Raw genomic sequence first — 17,043 nt, 5'->3', positions numbered from 1 at the left:
GCTTCCTGGACTTGATTGACTATTTCCTTTCCCATATTAGGGAAGTTTTCAACTATAATCTCTTCAAATATTTTCTCAGTCCCTTTCTTTTTCTCTTCTTCTTCTGGGACCCCTATAATTCGAATGTTGGTGCATTTTGTTTGTTTGTTTGTTTTTTGCGGTACGCGGCCTCTCACTCTTGTGGCCTCTCCCGTTGCAGAGTGCAGGCTCTGGACGCACAGGGTCAGTGGCCATGGCTCACGGGCCTAGCCGCTCCGCAGCATGTGGGATATTCCTGGACCGAGGCACGAACCTGTGTCCCCTGCATCAGCAGGCGGACTCTCAACCACTGCACCACCAGGGAAGCCCTGGTGGTGCATTTAATGTTGTCCCAGAGGTCTCTGAGACTATCCTCAGTTCTTTTCATTCTTTTTCTTTATTCTGCTCTGCAGTAGTTATTTCCACTATTTTAAGTTCCAGGTCACTTATCCATTCTTCTGCCTCAGTTATTCTGCTATTGATCCCTTCTAGAGTATTTTTAATTTCATTTATTGTGTTGTTCATTGTTGCTTGTTTCCTCTTTAGTTCTTCTAGGTCCTTGTTAAATGTTTCTTGCATTTTTTCTATTCTATTTCCAAAGCATTCTTGAGAAAGAAAAACGGAGCTGGAGGAATCAGATTCCCTGACTTCCGAGTATACTACAAAGCTACAGTCATCAAGACAGTATGGCACAAAAACAGAAATATAGATCAACAGTACAGGATAGAAAGCCCAGAGATAAACCCAAACACATATGGTCACCTAATTTACGACAAAGGAAGCAAGAACAAACAATAGAGAAAAAACTGTCTCTTCGGTAAGTGGTGCTGGGAAAACTAGACAGCTACATATAAAAGAATGAAATTAGAACACTCCCTAACATCATACACAAAAATAAACTCAAAATGGATTAAAGACCTAAATGTAAGACAGGACACTATAAATCTCTTAGAGGAAAACCACTCTTTGACATAAACCACTGCAAGATCTTTTTTGACCCACCTCCCAGAGTAATGGAAGTAAAAACAAAATAAACAAATGGGACCTAATGAAACTTAAAAGGTTTTGCACAGCAAAGGATACCATAAACAAGACAAAAAGACAACCCTCAGAATGGGAGAAAATGTTTGCAAACGAAGCAATGGACAAAGGATTAATCTCCAAAATATACAAACAGCTCATGGAGCTCAATATCAAAATAACAAGCAATTCAATTAAAACAATGGGTGGCAGACCTAAATAGACATTTCACCAAAGAAGACATATATATGGCCAACAGGGACATGAAAAGATGCCCAACATCACAAATTATTACAGAAATGTAAATCAAAACTACAATGAGGTATCACCTCACACCTGTCAGAATGGCCATTATCAAAATATCTAGAAACAATAAATGCTGGAAAGGGTGTGGTGAAAAGGGAACCCTCCTGCACTGCTGGTGGGAATGTAAATTGATACAACCACCTTGGAGAACAGCAGGGAGGTTCCTTAAAAAACTAAAAATAGAACTACCATATAACCCAGCAATCCCATTACTGGGCATATACCCTGAGAAAACCATAATTCAAAAAGAGACATGTACCACAATGTTCACTGCAGCCCTATGTATACAATAGCCAGGACATGGAAGCAACCTAAGTGTCCAATGACAGATGAATGGATAAAGATGTGGCACATATATACGATGGAATATGTGGGAAGCAGCAGCATAGCACAGGGAGATCAGCTCAGTGCTTTGTGATGACCTAGAGGGGTGAGATAGGGAGGGTGGGAGGGAAGCTCAAGAGGGAGGGGATATGGGGATATATGTATGCGTATGGGCTGATTCACTTTGTGGTACAATAGAAACTAACACAGTATTGTGAAACAATTATACTCCAATAAAGATCTATTTTAAAAAATTGTTATTCTGAAACAGAACAGTCTATAAAAACATTTAATAAATAATTGCAAACCAAAAATAAGCACATTTGTATATTGCCTTATTATTTACATTATCTCATCTGATAGGTCTCATTGAAAAGAACAAACCACTGCCAAGTCAACTACTCCCAGGGCCCATAAACAGACAATTCCTAAATAGCCATTAACTATAAAATCAGTTAAGGCTCATTGCGATTCCTTCCTAAAATTTCACCCAAAAGTCTTTACCAACCTCCCACAATAATCCAGTATTATGAAATTTATGCTTCTAGCCATTATGGAGTAACTGGTACCGGATTTCTCTTCAAACAGTAAATAACTCCAAAACTAGACAAAATATAGGACGCAACAGTCTCCAGACAATGGAAAACAATTAGTGTAGATCTGCATTCTCTGAGAGAAGGAAACAAGCTAGATAAGCCTACGTGAACCTTGGCTTTCTGCTAAGAGACATGTTATAGACACTACTGCAGGCAGGGAGATTCAAAGCAGAGCACAGCAGTGTCACTAATGTGAAAAGACAAAGATCAGAATTCAGAAGGTATAGGTGGCAGGAATTACTGGAATAATGTACCAGAGAGGAGGGAGTAATGCAGAAAAAAGCTCCACACATCTTCTCTTGAGTCTTTGACTTAATACTAATTTGCATATATTGGGGGGAAATTCCATAATGCAAGAGGAAAAAAAAATCTGCGGAGGAGCTTAAAAATTGAACAATTCAAGGTTCATACAGAGCTAGGGACATTTGAGTTGCAACTAACCAAAGGAGAGAGACCTTGTATACTCTGGACAGTAAGTAGAGACCTCAGCAGGACTAAATTAGCCCCAAAATAAAGATTAATCTATAATGATACCAGCAGAGCTTAAAAACGAACCCTGAAGGAACAACCTGATCTTCAACTTAACATCTGTAACCAGATGGTTAGCTAAATGGAAAACCTTATAATTCACAGGGCATCAGGTAAAGTATTCATAAAGGTTCTGCCTCAGGAATACAGCAAAATTACACTAAATGGTCCCAGTAAGGAATACCTTAAAGGATTAAATACTTCCCAAGTAACTTAAATACATTCCAGAAAAAACTTCCAAGAATATTTACAGGAATACAAAAATATCCAGTACCCAACAAGATAAAATTTACAATGTCTTCTTTTCCATGCCTGACAAGCATTAACTAATTTGCCAAGCAGGTTTTGGCGGGGGAGAGGGGCGGGGAGGCAAGAAAATAGAGCCAAATGAGGAGAAATATCAATCAAAACCAACCCAGAAATGACGGTTTTTATAGAACTAGGAAACTAGGATTTAAAGTTATTATAAATGTATTCCATATGCTCTAGAAGCTAGAGAAAAGACTGAGTGTAATTTAAGTTAAAACATAGAAAAAGGACCCAAATCGAACATCTAGAAATGAAAACTAGAATGTTAGAGATGCTCTACCTGACACTCAGTGAATTATATTTTCCACTCTGTCTGATGGATTCAGGCTCTATTCCTGACATTGTGTGAGCTCTGTATTGTTCCCTCAATTCCTTTTGGGTGGTTCTTCCTTGACCTCAAGAAGTTTCCTCACAGGTCTGTACTGATCAGTACTCAGCTGAATTCTTGGAAGGGACTTCTGCAGATCTGCAAAATTCTCTTGCAGCTCTCTCCTCTCTGGTACTCTGCTCTCTGAACTCTAGCTGCCTTGGCTCCTTAGGCTCCCAGCACCATCTCCTCATTTCAGGGAGATCTCTAGGCTCCTCTGGGGTTCTACTGCCTTAGCCCATGCCTGGAAACACTCTCCAGGCTAGAGCAAGCATAGGTCTCATCTAATCTGTTTCCTGTCTCTCAGGGATCGATGTCTTTTGTTGCCTGATGGCAAATGCCTTAAGAAATGTTGTTTCATGTTTTTTGTCTAGTTAGCTGTTTCAATTAAAAGGATACCAATCCGTTAGTCCAACTTGGCTAGAAGCACTATCTTAATTATTTTAAAGGGAGACTATGAGTTAAACCAACTTTGTGATAGCACTGAAAGCTGAAATTTTCCGAAAATTAGAAGTATTCGGTTAACAACACTCACATGTTAATAAGTTATCCTGAACCATATAATAAATGCATACCATGTGGTAGAAAAGCACAGTAACCATGAAAGTGAAATAGGCAATACCAGCTGAGTGTAAAGAATAAATGGCATTCAGTAATCAGAAACAAAAAGTTAATACAAGGAAAAACTGATTTTAGGAAAGATTTCTCTGAAAGAAAGAAATGTACATGGGAATATATAACCAAGGATGCAGCATATGATTTCATATATGCTCAAATCAAATGTATGGAGAAAATTATTCATTTAAGAAGAAATGATATATTTGCTTATCAGTGGCATTGGAATTCAGGTCAAATGTTACAAGATCTGCTGTAGACTAATCAAAGGTGAAGATACTAAAGGAAGAGAAGCAAAACAAGTCTTCAGAAGAAATACAGTAGAACCAAATGAACACCTTATTCTCCCCATGACAGGTAAAGGAAAATATAAAGAAAGAAAAATCCTTTAGAAGATGTTTAACAAAAGAACTGTAAAAAAAAAAAAAGGTTAGGAATTACGGGTTTTATGTTCAATCTCTGCTGTTGAACAGAGTCAGTCATTTTTATCCATATAGGAAGGAAAAAGACTGAAAGCTAAACTGAATATACTCTGAATAGGAAAAGAAAAAACAGCACATGGCCCGTTGATTCTTATCGTCAAAGAAACACAACTGTCCTGTTCTAAAAAAGGAAACTACGCACACACAAAATCATCACATATGAAATGAACAAAAAACTGCATTTGTGGAAAAATCATGTTTAACGGATGACAAAAGAAATTCTGTCAGGGATGAAACTGGTCACTTTTAAGAAAAAGAGAAGAGAGGTTCTTCATGTTTATATAAAAAGCTATTTACCCATAGGTAATGAAGCTGTGAACACATTTAAATTAAAAATCTAAGTATAACTCAGGCAATGCAGAGCCTTATAACACTGATGATCCCAAGACCATTCTAGGCTGGACTTCAAACAAGGAGGTAATGTTGTATAGATGAGACTACCAGACTGAAGTGGGTAAGGGTAGTAGGGACAGCCTACAGGAGGCTGTTTGCTAGGAATAATTTTACTACTAGAAATTTGTCAACCTCTCTATAGTATGGCTTAGATTTGAAAAGCAGTAAGATAGGACCTCAACGTCTTTTAGCTATGGATCAACATTAAGAGAGAAAACACACAGAGGTAGAAATAAGCCCCAAAGGAGAAGAAAATACTGACTATGTTGTACCACTCTCTTTCCCTCTCCTTTCCCTGTAGCATTAATTAATACGCTAATGAATCTGGTATAACACGGGAAGTTGCTCCTTTTAGCATACTTTGTAAATGGGCAAATAGACATCACTAAAGTAGGTGATATTAAGAAAATATGGGCCCAGTGGCCAGGGCCTCTGTGATGATCAGCTGCCCCACCAGAGGTAAGGAAGATTTGAGTTTGCAGTCTTCAACTGGGAACAGCTTTGGGTTTTAGCTTTATCCAGGCCACTTAGAGTAGTTCACGGCAAATCTTTTAATTAAAGCATGGAATACGAAAACAGAAAACTTCAGCTAGTGCTTTAGTCTCATAAGAAATTCTACAGGCATGTGTCTTATAAGCAGTATATGGCAGAATTTTAAGCCAATCTGAGAGTCTCTGTTTTTCAGTAGAAATTTCAAGCATTTTTTTTTTTTTTTTTTTTTTTTTTTGCGGTACGCGGGGCCTCTCACTGTTGTGGCCTCTCCCGTTACAGAGCACAGGCTCCAGACACGCAGGCCCAGCGGCCATGGCTCACGGGCCCAGCCGCTCTGCGGCATGTGGGATCCTCCCAGACCGGGGTACGAACCCACGTCCCCTGCATCAGCAGGCGGACTCTCAACCACTGGGCCATCAGGGAAGCCCAAGCATTATTTTTGACTACTACTTACTACTCAATGTTCAGTTGGTGAAACTGAAGGTCTTTCACTCAGAAGGAATAAATCAAGAAGAAGGTCATGGCTGGCTGAGATTAAACGGAGCCCCCAAAAGGATGTACTGTGTCTGGCAGCTAGAACCTGAGGCTCACGTGCTCCTGAGGGGCTGGGAATGGATGGCCCCGGCCCTCCTGAGCACCCCACCCTTCCGAGTAGGATGTCACTGCGATCCCCCAAATGGAGCCTCCTGCTGCTGTCGCTCCTGAGTTTCCTGGTGATGTGGTACCTCAGTCTGCCCCCACTACAATGTGACAGAACACGTGAACTGGATGTACTTCTACGACTATGAGCCCATTTACAAACAAGACTTCCACTTCACACTTCGAGAGCATTAGAACTGCTCTCATCAAAACCCATTTCTTATTATCCTGGTGACCTCACACCCCTCAGATGTGAAAGCCAGACAGGCCATTAGAGTTACTTGGGGTGAAAAGAAGTCTTGGTGGGGATATGAGGTTCTTACATTTTTCTTATTAGGCCAACAGGCTGAAAGGGAAGACAAATTGTTAGCATTATCCTTAGAGGATGAACACCTCCTTTATGGTGACATAATATGACAAGATTTTTTCTACTTTTTTTTTTTTTTTTTTTTTTTTTTGTGGCACGCAGGCCTCTCACTGCTGTGGCCTCTCCCGTTGCGGAGCACAGGCTCCGGACGCGCAGGCTCAGCGGCCGTGGCTCATGGGCCCAGCCGCTCCGCGGCATGTGGGATCTTCCCGGACCGGGGCACGAACCCATGTCCCCTGCATCGGCAGGCGGGCTCTCAACCACTGCGCCACCAGAGAAGCCCATGACAAGATTTTTTATAGACACGTACACTAACCTGACCTTGAAAACGATTATGGCATTTAGGTGGGTGACTGAGTTTTGCCCCAATGCCAGGTACATCATGAAGACAGACGCTGATGTCTTCATCAATACTGGCAATTTAGTGAAGTATCTTTTAAATTTAAACCACTCAGAGAAGTTTTTCACAGGTTATCCTCTAATTGATCATTATTCCTATAGAGGATTTTTCCCAAAAACCCCATATTTCATACCAGGAGTATCCCTTCAAGGTGTTTCCTCCCTACTGCAGTGGGTTGGGTTAATAAATATCATGTCCAGAGATTTGGTGCCAAGAATCTATGAAATGATGAGTCACGTAAAACCCGTCAAGTTTGAAGATGTTTATGTTGGGATCTGTTTGAATTTATTAAAGGTGTACATTCATATTCCAGAAGACACCAACGTTTTCTTTTTATATAGGATTCATCTGGATGTCTGTCAACTTAGATGTGTGATTGCAGCCCATGGCTTTTCTTCTGAGGAAATTATCACATTTTGGCAGGTTATGTTAAGGAACACCACATGCCATTATTAATTTGACATTCTACCCAAAGCATAAAGAAGGGAGGGATACTTTGTGGAAAATGTTAAAGTTAGGACTGTGAAATCGCCAACGGAAAACTCGTGGGAAGGTCACTGTGTGGCTTACACGGAACTGAAACTCATGGAAGAGCCCATAGACTGGAGACTGGAGGGTTGCACTTGACCTGTGATTTATTTTGACAACAATCAAGTCAGCCCTTTTAAAGATGATATTCAGAGGAATTAATAAACATCTTATAAAGGAATGGGAGGTTTCTGTTAATAAAACTAATAGGACCAAACAATTTGAAGATGTCATTCCCTAGACTAGAACTTCTTAAAAGGGTTTCATTGAATTATAGGCTCATTTGTCCATAACAACAAAGCAGTGTGGAGTATTTTTCATTGAACAATCTAGTCAGTTCAGGGTTTTGTGTATATCTTACATGGATTACCAGTTTTTTTAACATATAGTTCTGTGGAAAACAACTGAAGCTATACCAAACAAAATTTCATCTGTTTTTGGTCATTCAAAAGATACTTCAAGATGCTGCAGTACTTCAGAGTTAATATCAATTATTATTTAATATTACTTAGAGTTTTGCACTTCCTGGTGTTTGAATGTTATGGTTGTTTCAATATTATACAAACAGAATAGTGAAAATCACTCTTTAAATTTTTTCCAACTACTTCTCTGATGAGTTTATTATGAATAACTCCATTAATGTGAAGTCATTGGTCATTATTGCATATCAGTAATCTCTTGGACTTTGTTAAGTATTTTGTCATGGTAAAATAGAGAAGAATGAAGCAAGAAGATCTGACTTATTGTCTTGTTTTTAAAACTATAATCCCCATTGTGTTTAGGTGTCACTTCATTGGTCTCATTTTTCCACCCGGAAACTAGGAATAATATAGAATGCCAGGCAGCATATTTCCTTTTGGAAAGGACTCTGAAGCCAAAAAGAAAAGAGAGAACATGATGGCCAGAAAGAATATTATGAAAGGAGTGTCATATTTCAGTGCTTGAGTTGGAAAGAGAAGACTAAAGATTCAAGTGTTGTTGTTAACTGCTCCATGTTTTTTCTCATTATCAATCAGTCTGAGAATAAAAAGGAAAAGAGAAAAAAAACCTGATAACCAATATGAATTTGAAAAATAAGAAACTGAAAAGCCTGTTTTGTCCAGTGTTTCAATAAAAATGAATTCACTATTCTAAAACTGTTAAACTCATATTTATTGGTAAGCAAATATTTACTATAATGATCCTGAAACGTAACATTACTTAGAAGCAAAATAAAAAACCAAGTTAGGAACTGGAAGTCCTCACTACTCCCTCTCCTATTCTGAAGTTGTCTACCTTGACAACATAAACTAGTAGTGCATCAACTTTACTCTATGGATCTTCTTACCAGTTAATAGGGCCCAGTTAAATTTTTATTCATATTTTGGCCTAGGTAAATTTGTAAGTTCTGTTTGACATTATAATGTCAATTCCCTTTTTTTCTTCCTCCTCCTCCAGCCAGCCCTATATGCCAAAAATCATTACAACAGAAATTTAAGTGACTTCTGTCATCCTTAGTTCATAAATTTGTTCAGATAAGCTTTGTAGATCACCTAAAATAAAAATAACATTTCTGAAAAATTAGAAAAGAAGATTATATCTGTATCTGTTACAGTCAATATCCTTTTATAGTTATTATCCTTTCAGCTAGTCTGAAATCAGAAGGCAAAGTACTACAATGTCCATTGTTTATAATACCATCACTCCTTTTAAATTCCCATGCGAAATAACTTGACTTTCTAAATCTTTTTCAACTTGCTTTACATTATACTTGGCTATTATCCCCACCCCGTCCCCCAAAAGACTGTGCACACCATGAGAGCCAAGACTATGTCTATTCATCTTTATATCTTTTAGTGGTTTCTAGCATGCTGCTTTGACACACAGTAGTATTTAACATTTTCTGCTCACCAATATCCCTTCTACCCATCTCACAAGGATACTGCAAGGATCAAAGAGTATATTTGTGAGAGTACTTTGCAAAATAAAAGTGTTTTGCAAATATCAGATGAATTTAATTTCGTTATCGATGATTGTTCTAAATCCTACCTGGCAAGTAGTGGAATGGTCTAGGGAATGAGAACAGAACAAATGGCATTCGACGAGCAAGTTTGATGGTGGCTCTACAACCTCCTTTACTCTGTCCTCCATTCTATAGATTCTAGAGTCCACTTAAGTCATGGTAGAAGCTCTCATCACTTTGACATCATCCACATCACTACAGCCCAAAAATCTTCTGGCATTTTTATGGTTTCCAGCACCAGGTCCTGTTCTAGCTCCCCAACTACAGTTCATAACAATTGGCCTATTTACTATAATCTTCTAGCTAGCCCTTCCCTTACTGGATTAGACATAGAGGTAAAAATCAATAAGCCAGAGTCTTATGACCTAACATTACCTCTGGGATATTGAATAAATGACTTGTGTTTTGGTGCCATTTTTTAAATGCCAGTATAAACATGTAACATTGCCACAGCTGGACTCTAAGTAGGATATGAAGATCCCAGTATCTGGATAATCGTGACTTTTAAGAACACATTCTGGGGCTTCCCTGGTGGCGCAGTGGTTGAGAGTCCGCCTGCCGATACAGGGGACACGGGTTCGTGCCCTGGTCTGGGAAGATCCCACATGCTGTGGAGCGGCTAGGCCCGTGAGCCATGGCTGCTGAGCCTGTGTGTCGGAGCCTGTGCTCTGCAACAGGAGAGGCCACAACAGCGAGAGGCCCGCATACCGCCAAAAAAAAAAAAAAAAAGAACACATTTTGGCACTGAAGAAAGAATCCTGAAACAGAAATGAAGAGGCTTAGGTTCTGGTCCCAGCTCTTAATATTAATTTACTACATGATTTTGGATATAACATATCATTTTCCTAGACTTCTAGTTATTCTTCTATTAATGAAAGAATTGGAATAAATTGTAAAGGTCTCTTCCAGCTCTAAAATTCTGGGACTGAAAGCCTGAACTACACCTTCTAGGTGCCGTTAAAATTCTTCAGCTTTTATTTCAATTCAGAACTCAACTGTTAACTACTAAACATGCCCTCTTCCCCAACAACATTCTAAATAATGCATCTACACAAGATATGATTTTAGAAGCAAATTTTTCTTTAATCTTTTGCTAAAAAAAAATTCTCTCCAGTACAAAAACTTCTTTTTGCTTCATTATTATAAAACAAAGATATTTTCCTACAACTCTTTACCATCAAATATATGATTACACCTCCGAGAGTTACTGGAAACTGACAAAAACAGCTTATATTCACCAAGTTCAGCAATAAACTCACATAAAATTCACTTTACAAAACCAACCCAGGACACTTTCAGCACCACTGCATTAAAACAGTTTTTTAAAATTTTAGCATAGTTTTACATTACAGAAAAGTTGCAATGATAGTACAGTGTTTCCACATACCATATACCCAGATTCCCCTATTGTTAACATCTTGCATTACTCTGGTACATTTGTCACAATCAAGGAAACAATATTAATATACTACTATTAATGAAATCCCATGCTTTAGTAGGATAAACATACTCAATATCAAAAAAATTTTTCAAAGCAAAATTCTTCAAAAGAGCAATGGAAACATAAAACATAGTAAAAGACACATAACAAACAGAATACAAACAGCAAATATAATAATTGTCAGAGCTAAGCTCAAGATATCAGTGTCAATAGTAAATGCAAAGAGCTTAACTCCTCTACTAAAAGGAAAAAGATTTTTGATCAGCTCATGACCCAAAACCCAACTGTACGCTATATACAAGGAGCACCTAAAACAAAGTAATTAAGAAACATTAAAAGGAAAAAGATATGAGCACAGGTGTAACAGGCAAATACAACAAAAAAGAAAGCAGAGGTTATGATCTTAACAACTGACAAGGTAGAATTTAGGCCCAAAAAAGCAACTAACATGACAAAGTAGGACTTTTTTTTTTTAATGCTAAAGAACAAATTGACAATGAAGAAGATAAATCAGTTACGAATATCTATGCACCAAAGAGCACAGTCTTAAGCTTCGTAAAACAAAAATCTACATTAGATAGATGAAGAAATTAACAGAAACAGAATAATAGTAAGTAAAGCTATAGAAGACATAAGCTATGTAATCAATAAGGTAGATTATATTATATTGAACTTACTATACTTAACTTTGTACTCTGATAGAGAAAACAATCTCTATTTAAGTGGACGTGGACTATTCACAAAAACTGATCATATGAAAGGTCATAAAGAAAATCTCAATAAGTTTAACAGAGTAGAAATAACACAAACTATGTTCTCTGATCTCAATACAACTACACATGAACAACAACAAAAAGCCCTTCCTCCTGCAAGTTAAAAAATATTCTATTAAATAACTTTTGAATGAAATGAAAAACAAAAACTGCAGAATACATAAAATCCCAAATGGATCAGGAAGTAAAACACAAAAATTAAAACAATGAATGTCCTAGAAGAAAACACAAATGATTTCAACTATATCCTGGAATGAGGGAAGTCTAGCAGTGACTGAAAATCCAAAGGCAAAAGATACAATTTTTAATTGATACATTCAACAATAAAAACTGATTTTTGAAATATGGATGGCCCAAACTGCCAAAAACTATAAGTAAAGGTAAAAAACAAACTGTAAGAAAATATGTGGCTACTGAGCACTACTGCATACTTGAATTGTGGCCAGTCCAAATCCAGATATGCTGTTAAGTGTAAAATACACACAAGATTTTGAAGACTTGGTACAAACGAAAGAATTTAAGTATCTCACTAATAGTTGTTATGTTGATTACATATCAATGATAATACTCAAGTACTGACATGGTAGTATTTTAATACATGTGATAATATTTGGATCTATAATTAAGTTAACTGAAACTTTATTTTTAATTTTTTAATGTGTAATTTAAGTTTTCTTTTCTTTTTTTTTGTTTTGTTTTACAAGTTTTTGTGTGGACTTAAATCTTTATTTCTCTGAGATAAATGTCCAGGAGTGCAACTGCTGGGTCATGTAATTAGTTGCATGTTTTATTAATTAATTTTTTTTTTTTTTTTTTTTTTTTTTTTACAAAACTGCCAAACTGTTTTCCAGAATGGCAATATCATTTTCAATCCCACCAGCAATGTATAAGTGATCCAGTTTCTCTGTATTCTGGTAAACATCTGATATTGTCACTATTTTTTTTTTAATGGAAAGGGAATCTAAAAGAGTGGATATATGTATATGTATAATTGACTCACTTTGCTGTACAGCAGAAACTAACACAACACTGTTAAGCAACTATACTCCAATAAAAATTAACAAAAAGTAAATCAATAAAAATAAATTTAAAAATTGAAAAATGTGTAATTTAATTTTTCTAGTAGCCACATGTAACTTTACAGTTCTAAGAAGTCTTAGAAGAAATGATGTCCCTGAAAAATGAACTCAGAACCCAGATAACAGTATCTAAATCTTATTCTCATATCTGAAGCAGGGAATATATAAAGTGAGCCTGGGACATCATTGTATGCTTGACAGAAAGAATTCAAAGATGAATAAAGACCCATCAGAAAGACACAGAGAACACACACACCCATACACACACAAACACACACAAAAAAACACAAAGGTAAGCTTGAAGGGGCTCCCATTGGCCAAATCTGAACATCAAAAAAGAAGTTACCTTAAATGACTGTAAAATATTAAATAAATTAAAATCAATGAGACTATGCATTCTTTTAAAAATGGGAGAGCAGGTAAGTTCCATGTCCAATATGGTAGAAGCAGCTTATCCAGACCAATCCTCCTCCAGACAACAATTATAAAACTTAACAAAATATAAACACCACCAACCTCTGAAGGCACAGGAAAATGAACAAAAGCAGACAGATTCGGGAGGGCATATATACTTGGAACAAAAAAATGGCAGGAGTAAGTTTCTAAATATACTGTGTATAGCTGGAGGGCAGGCCACAATCAGTGGCTGCACAAACTAAAATTCCAACAGAGAACCACAGTTTTTATGTGCAGTTTTTCTTTTCTGGAGTGCCAAGGAAGCTTTCAAAGCAACCACCAACACTGGAAAGTGAGGGAGAAAGTCCAGAAAGAAGAGGGTCAGACAGAGGAAGTCATAAATCCTATGTTTAACTCTGCCCAAATCTTTGGCAGACCAACTGGCTGACCAATTAACTGCATATATGGAGGACAGACACCAGCTAATGATTAAAACAAAAACAAAAACAAAAACCTGACAGTTGAACTGTCTCCTAAGACACAGAGTTTGAAGTATGAGTACAACAAAATTAACTGCCTGCTAAAACAAAGATATCAGCCCTTTTATGGAGGACTATAACAGAATCCATAACAATCAAACATAAAGATTATAATCCAAAATCATCTGACATAAAGGCCAAGAAAATGAGACCAAAGAAACAACAACAACAACAAAACAATAAATAACAACCTTGTGGAATCAGATGTTGGTGATTTAAATCCTTTAAAACAAGGATTTTAAAAGAGCTATTATAATTATGCTCAGCAATAAAGGAAAATATGCCCACAAGGAAATAGAAACCATAAAGAAGGACCAAATGAAAATTCTAGAATAGTAAAAGAGTATCTAGAACAAGAACAGATTGGAAATAACATAGAAAGGAGTCAGTGCACCCGAAGATAGATCAATAGAAACTTTTTTAGATACCTAGAACTTATTCATCTTAGAAGTGGAAGTCTATATCTTTCAGCCAACACCTCCCCATTTCTGCCATCCCCCACCCCTGGTAACCACCACTCCACTCTGTTTCTACGAATTCAGCTTTATTAAAGTCCATTTATAAGTGATATCATACAGTATTGGTCTTTCTCTGTCAGACTTTTTTCACATACCCTCACGGTTCATCAATGCTGTCAAAATGACAGGATTTCCTTCTTTCTCATGGCCTAATAATATCCCACTGTGTGTGTAAACATGGGTATGCAGATATCTCATCAAGATCGTGTTTTCATTTCCTTTGCATATATACCCAGAAGTAGGACTGCTGGATCATATGGCAGTTCTATTTTTAATTTTTTAAGGAACCTCCATACTCTTTTCCATGGTGGTTCTACCAACTGACATTCCCACCAACGGTTCACAAGTGTTCCCTTTTCTACACAGCCTTGCCAACACTTGTCATCTCTTATCTTTTTGATAACAGCTATTCTAACAGGTGTGAGGTGATATCTCATTGTGGTTTTGATTTTCAATTCCCTGATAATTAGTGATCTCAAGAATTTTTTCATATACCTGTTGGCCATTAGTATGTCTTCTATGGAAAAATGACTATTCAGTTCTCTGTCCATTTTGTAATCAGATTTTTCTTTTTTTTTTTTTTACTACTGAGATGTATGAGTTCCTTATTTTTTTTGATCTTAACCCTTTATCAGATATATGACTTGTAATTATTTTCTCCCATTTCATAGGTTGAGGTATGTTCCTTCTACACCCAATTTGTTGAGAGGTTTTATCATGAAATGATATTTTGTCAAATGCTTTTTCTACATCTATTGAGATGAACATGACTTTTATACTTCAATCTATTAATTTGGTACATCATATTTATTGATTTGTGTTTTCTGAACCATCCTTGCATCCCAGGGATAAATCCCACTTGATCATGATGCATGATCCTTTTAATGTGTTGCTGAATTAAGCTTGTTAATATTTTGTTGAGGATTTTTGCATCTATGTTCATCAGGGACATTGGCCTGTAGTTTCCTTTACTCGTAGTGTCCTGGTCTGATTTTAGTATCACGGTAATGCTGGCCTCGTAAAATGAGTTTGGGAGTGTTCCCTCCTCTTCTATTTTTTTGGAAGAGTTTGAGAAGGACTGATATTAATTCTTCTGTAAATGTTTGGTAGAATTCACCAGTGAAGCCCACCTGGTCCTGAAGTTTTATTTGTTGGGAGGGTTTTGCTTACTGATTCAATCTTCTTACTAGTAATCAGTCTGTTCAGATTTTCTATTTTTTCTTGAGTCAGTCTTGGTAAGCTGTATGTTTCTGGAAATTTATTCATTTCTTACAGACTGTCCAACTTGTTGGTATATATTCAATAATTCTTCATAGTAGTCTCTTACAATCCTTTGTATTTCTTTGGCATCAATTGTAACATCTCCTCTTTCAATTCTGATTTTATTTATTTGAGTCCTCTCTCTTTTTTTCTTGCTGAGTCTGGCTAAAGGTTTGCCTGTTTTGCTTATCTTTTAAACAAACAAACAAACAAAAAACAGCTCTTAGTTTCATTGATCCTTTCTATCGTCTTTTTAGCGTTATCTCATTGTTCTGCTCTGATCTGTTATTTCCTTTGTTTCTACTAACTTTGGGTTTAGTTTATTCTTTTTCTAGTTCCTTGAGGTATTAAGTTAGGCTGTTTATTTGAGTTCTTTCTTTTTATTAGTATGCGCATTTATTGCTATGAACTTCCCTCTCAGAACTGCTTTTGCTGCATCCCATAAGTTTTGGTATGCTGTATTTCCATTTTCATTTGTCTCAAGGTAACATTTTATTTCTCTTTTGATTTCTTCTTTGACCCATTGGTTGTTCAGTAGCATGTTGTTTAATCTCCACATATGTGAATTTTCCAGTTTTCCTATCATAACTGATCTCTAGTTTCATACCACTGCGGTCAGAAAAGATGCCTGACATAGAGTGAAACTATTTCGTATGATACAGTAATAGTAGGCACACATCATTATATATTTGTCAAAATTCATAAAATATACAAGACAGAGTGAACTCGAATGTAAACTGTGGACTTCAGTTAATAATAATGTATCAGCATTGGTTCATCAATCATAAAAAATGTGTCACTCAACTGCAAAAGGTAAATAATAGGAGAAAGTGACAGGGCAGGGAAATGTAATGTGGGAACTCTGTATTTTCTAATCAATTTTTCTGTAAACCTAAAACTTCTCCAAAAAAATAAGTATTAAATTTTTTAAAAAGATATAAGCAAAATAAAAAACTGAAAAATTGAAAGAAAATATTTACAACATATATTACAGATAAAGATATCCCAAGTATAGAAAGAGTTCTTGAAAACTGAGAGAAAATGGGACCAAAAACCTGATAGAAAAAAATGGCAACACATAATTCACAAAAAGTAAAGTACATAAAAATGGACTTTAAACACAGGAAAGATATTCAACCTCAATCAGTACACTGGCCTACCATTTCTCACCTATCCCCCACCAAAATTTTAATATATATTCTCTTGGTAAGACTGTGGAAAAACAGGTACTCTCATAAGTTGCCGGTGAGAATGTAAATCAGCACATGCTAATAGAGGGGAATTTGGCAATACCTAACAAAATTTATATAACAAAACTTATAAATAAAAACAGAAATACAGATCAATGGAACAGGATAGAAAGCCCAGAGAGAAACCCACTCACATATGGTCACCTTATCTCTGATAAAGGAGGCAAGAATATACAATGGGGAAAAGACTGCCTCTTCAATAAGTGGTGCTGGGAAAACGGGACAGCTACATGTAAAAGAATGAAATTAGAACACTCCCTAACACCATAAACAAAAATAAACTCAAAATGGATTAAAGACTTAAATGTAAGGCCAGACACTATAAAACCCTTAGAGGAAAACATAGGCAGAACACTCTATGACATAAATCAAAGCAAGATCCTTTTGGACCCACCTCCTAG

At 36.6% G+C, this 17,043-nt stretch overlaps 1 protein-coding gene and 1 pseudogene across 7 annotated transcripts in view; one reads left to right on the top strand and one right to left on the bottom strand.

Annotated features, from left to right (window-relative positions):
• Positions 1-17,043, bottom strand: part of FUT8 (fucosyltransferase 8) — a 336,029-nt gene that overhangs the window by 275,826 nt on the left and 43,160 nt on the right. The gene's annotated exons all lie outside the window — the stretch shown is intronic.
• Positions 5,978-7,571, top strand: LOC102989519 (UDP-GalNAc:beta-1,3-N-acetylgalactosaminyltransferase 1-like; annotated as a pseudogene).

The sequence above is a fragment of the Physeter macrocephalus genome, chromosome 11 (assembly GCF_002837175.3).
Source record: "Physeter macrocephalus isolate SW-GA chromosome 11, ASM283717v5, whole genome shotgun sequence".
Taxonomy (NCBI): Eukaryota; Metazoa; Chordata; class Mammalia; order Artiodactyla; family Physeteridae; genus Physeter; species Physeter macrocephalus.
Note: the sequence above shows the minus strand (reverse complement) of the source record. Positions and strands in the feature narration are given on the sequence as shown.